We start from the raw sequence: 5,074 nt of genomic DNA on the forward strand, positions 1-5,074 counted from the left end.
TTCATGAGGTGGTCACAGAAGACTGTGAATACCAAGTCAACCAGCTTGAACTTTTTTAGGAAAATGGAATCCACTGATTAGGGTGGTGGTCTCACAAGCTTTTCCTTTCATAAATATCCTGCTAGCAGCTCATGGAATATAGGTTTGAGGATGTCATACTAAAGGCAGGAGAAGTAGTTGGTCAACCACTGAAGTCCAAGTGAGAGACTAAAACACAGTTGATGGGAAGCAAAAAGAAGCATAGGAGTTAAGAGGTACGGATTTGATAGGAAATCAAATAAGGAGAACTGATTAATTCAGAGCCTGAATTCTAAGTCACAGTCACTGGCAGGCCTACACGAGGGCCACATCTTTCCTGCCAACTTTGCTCTACTTCATCCCTTTTCTAGCTAGGACTGAAAGAAGATGGCAGAGGAATGGCATGTTTCCTTTTTGTAAGATGAACTGTGTTTATTTGATAAATTTTGTTATCAAATAAGGCCAGTGGCAGGTCTGAGGTGAGTGAAGGAAACTCTGCTCCAGGGGACCCCAAATTCTAATCAGCTGGAGACCTGCTTCAGCTGCCATGGCTGGGTGGGCTCCTCAACCGTCTTCCCGGCCCAGCTCTTCTGTCTGGGCTTGCTTTCCCTCTCAGGCTGCTGATTTAAGAGAGCAGCCTTGCCTTTCACTAATGTTTACGACGGGTGAGACATGGGCTCTTGGGACTGAGAAGCACTGTAATTCACAGAGCTCGCGGCTCCCACTGGGTGAAGCTCAGATATATAAAGGCTGGCTGGGACACCAAGGCCTCCTGGATTCTAATCAGACAGGCCTGATTCCTCTCCTTCCAGTGGCTTTTATGACCCATCCTTGCCTGAGATGACAAAGTTCCTCATTGTCCACCAAAAGGTAAAAATCCGTAAGAGGCAATTCAATTTCACAGGTCATAAAGTTATATGTCCACTTCTTGCACTTCTTCTTCTTGTTTATTATGGCAGAAAACTTCTGAGTTCACCATCTATATTTTGTCAGTGGATAGAAATTGTTTTATCCTACATGTTTCTCCTGCCTCCTGCCACCCTCTCTCCTCACCCTGGCCTTGCTTGTATCTCCTTCTATTCCTTACCTAAGAGATCCCTTAAATCAAGGCTTGCCACTTGCTGGCAGATAAAAGCAATCTGCCTGTTGCTGAGACTGAGGATGCATTTCCTCTGGGTGATGGGATTTGTGGTGGAGTGAGGGGCAGAGGAGGTAAGCAAAAAGAGGGGCAGATGCTTCCTTCTCTGAGCTGCACCTAGAGTGACTATATAGTTTTTCTTTTCCCCTGGGTCCCCACTGTTTTACATACACAGATACTGTGTTTTCATCCTGAATACAGTAAAAATCTAGTTCCACATGTTTATTGATCCTTATTTCTTTTTTAAACTTTATTTATTTATTTATTTATTTATTTATTTATTTATTTATTGGCTGTGCAAGGGAGGGGAGGGGCAAAGGGAGAAGGAGGAGAATTCCAAGCAGACTCAGTGCTGAGCATACAGCTCAATAGGGGACTTGATCCTACGACCTGAGATCATGACGTGAGCTGAAACTGAGAGTCGGATGCTTAACTGACTGAGCCACCCAGGCACCCCTGTTCACCTATTCTATGCAACTGGTAACAAGGCATGTTTCATGGTATCAGTCTTTCATACAGCCCCTTGAGTGAGGAGCTTTATGTCTCATGTAGCTTCTTGCCCCCGTGGCCATGGCTGACTAAACCAAGAATAAACACTGGGCCAAAAGCTGGCCAGTCAGCTCATTACCTGGCTGAGGATGTAAGACCTGAGCTAACCAGATTATCCTTTTTGAGAATTGAGGTGTTTTTTCCCCCTATAGTTTTATTATAAAAAATTTCAAACAGATGAATCACTAAGTTCTACACCTGGCATTACTAATACACTATATGTTAACTAACTTGAATTTAAATTTTTTAAAAAATTAAATAAATAAATAATTCAAACATTTAGAAACATTGAAAGAATTGTACATTAATTACCTATAAACCCACCACTAGAGTCTATAATTGGCATTTCACCTTGTCTTCTCATATAGCTATCCATCTAGCCATTCTTTTCGTGATCCATGAGTACCTAATAGTTTTTTATGCATGTCAAAGTAACTTGCAGAAATCACTACACAGTGAAACACGGTACAGAGGCTGCTGTGAGTTGGTAGAGAGTATCGGAGCCACAAGGTCATGTAGAATGTAGAACTGGGGGCTGGAGGTGACAGGGTTTCAGTCATGAACTGATAAGTGGTGGATCCAGTTTGCAGAGAGAAAGAAATGGAGCAGTCATGTAGAGAAAAACAGAAGCTTATAATCATATTGGGGCACAGAGATGCAGAGAAAAATTGCTTCAGTTCAGAAACTTCTCCAGGGCCAGGTTATAATTCCTATGGGGATCAGCTGTATTTATTTTTTAATTTTTGGTTCCTTAGATACAGTAAGACTTCAGGGTCTTTTATAGAATCTCTTTTTAAGCTTTATTTATTTATTTTTATTTAGAGAGAGAGTGAGGAGGGGCAGGGGTAGGTAGAGAGAGAATTGTAAGCTGAATCCATACCCAGCGCCAACATGGGGCTCCATCTTATAACCCTGAGATCAGGACCTGAGCCAAGACCAAGAGTCAGATGCTTAACTAACTGAGCCACCCAGGCACCCTTATGAAATCTCTTTTTACTTCGGCTACCTTCTGGCAACCTACAGACTCCCATTTTGAACACCTTTTTTTATTTCAACATAGAAATAGTAATGAGACTCCTATCATGGTCCAATGAGTGTTAGGCACTCTGAAGACATGGTTCCCTCTTCCTGAAAGGCTCTGGCTCCAGGATTCCATGACAGACAATCAGCACCTGCTCTTCCTTTAGTGGCCCATTTCCATAAAGCCTTCCCTCACTGGCCAAGCCAGAAGGAATCAATCTCTCGTTCGTGCTCCTTGAAATCCTTATAAACGCTTACACCACACTGATCTCAACATTGTGCCATCGTTAACATTTTATTTGTCTGAGTCCTCTGTAGATTGTGAGTCACAATGTGATGTAGTCATTTTTATATCACCATGTGCTGACAATATTTAGCACACAGCAGACCTGAGATAAACGTAGCAAGGCTGGTGTGTATTTTCTTCCATTGGTATGACTAGAAAGCCTTCTGGACCTTTTACCGCTTGAGGGTTGCAACAACCATGGAAGTGTACTGCTCAGATCTCTTGATCTTCTTAAAAGAGAAGCTCCCAAAAGGAGCATGGTGAGCCAACAGTCTCCAGCTGCCGTGTTTCGGGCTCTATCATGATGTATGAGCTGAAGACATGCATTCTTCTAGTAGCTCCTGGCAATGATTGAGAACTGGGGTATGTATATGAATGGAAATAATGGGATCCACACATTTATGACCAACAGGGGTCTGGCCAGTACTTTCTCAGGACTGCTCTGCAGTCTGAGGCTCTTCCTACCCAATCCCCTTTCCTTCTTTTTCTTCTATCAGAGTTGGTAGACTTGCATCATGGCCTGAAGACCACTGTGTTTATTTCTGTTCCCTCCATTATCTTTCACAAGTATTATCCATTATCTTCCAATAAGTCTCTTGCATTTCTGACTTGGTGTCTGCTCCTTTAAGCATCCAAACTGACAGAGCTATTACTGGAAGTGGTAAAAAATAAAAAAAAGGTGGTAGGAGGGGCTTTGGGACCTGGATCCCTGATCACCATCTGACTGTCCAAAAGGATCTTAGCTAGAGTGGTATGTGGTTCACAGACAATTCTTGCAACAAATTGACAGTCCAGTTGGTAAAATTTCACTAGTTGTGGTTTTGTAAAATGCCCCACCAAAAGGAAAGCCTTTCCTGGTGTGATGATTCAAGTACTGGAAAGGTATAGGGTAACAATGCACACAGGACAATGGAATTGGCTGGTTATTACTACATTGCTGTGACCTCCTACAGAGGGATAATGAGAAACTGAGGGTAGTTAACAAATAGCAAAAACATTAGTGTGTTAGCCAGAGAGCCTTTTGGTAGCTTAAAAAGCTCATTATCTCCTGTGGCGGATAATTAGATGAGGAGGTAATGCAGGTTCTGGTAGTTATATTCACAGAGCTTCAAATACTGAATTCTCAGCCAAAGCTCAGGTCAAATAAAGTTATAGGGACATCTAGGTGAATATCATGGGGATTATGACTCTGTAGGCTTCCCTGAACCCTCAGAGCATGAAGCAGTTCACTACTCCTCCTATTAAGAGATCACATTTCTCCTGTCGAGAAAGACACTGCAGACACCTTGCCACCGCAAGGCAACAGGTGGCTCCATCAGGAGCCGTACTTCCTTTCCCAGTTGCCAGATCAATTACCAGGGTTAAATTCTATCATAACTGACATGGGGATGGGGGTGCTGAGCCTGATAAGGAAGGAGAAAGCTTATATCTCACAGGAGATGCAAGACTTAGCCAGTGTTTCCTGCCAGAGGCCATAGAGATGGATATGGAAAATGTTCAGAGGCTGGAACATAAAACAGACTAAGAAGCATTCCCTGACTTGGGGTTACTCTCTTAGGATATAGTTTTACATCCTGGAAAAGATTTTAGGGTTTGGGACAAACTCACGGCTAGAGTGAATCTTGGAAGCCCAAAGTTAAACAACATTTTGTCCACACCGAGCAGGACAAAAATGCCTGAGTTGCTGTAAGAGATAGTGTAGAAATGATTTAGGAGGCTTAGAATGGATGCATTATCAGAGGCCAGAACACTCACTAGAAGATTTTGCTCCATGGCAGAGCCAAGAGGTCAGACACTCTATTCATGAAGGCTATCAAAACTGTGCTAAAGACGGGGGAACAGCATCACCAACAAGTTCAGTGGTGGCTTTGCTCTGCAGGTCAGAGCTGACAATAGACGGGGCTGTCTCGGAATTTGGCTTATTAATGCAATAGAAGTGATGGGGCCCCAAAGCAATAGAAACCAGGTAGCAGTTCTTAATCTTCAGAAGCTGGTAAGATTAGGGAGCAGCCAAAGGGGGTTGACCTACAGGGAATTAAAGAGATATTTATTTCTTCCCAGAA

Source organism: Nyctereutes procyonoides, unplaced genomic scaffold, assembly GCF_905146905.1.
Source record: "Nyctereutes procyonoides isolate TBG_1078 unplaced genomic scaffold, NYPRO_anot_genome, whole genome shotgun sequence".
NCBI classification, from domain to species: domain Eukaryota; kingdom Metazoa; phylum Chordata; class Mammalia; order Carnivora; family Canidae; genus Nyctereutes; species Nyctereutes procyonoides.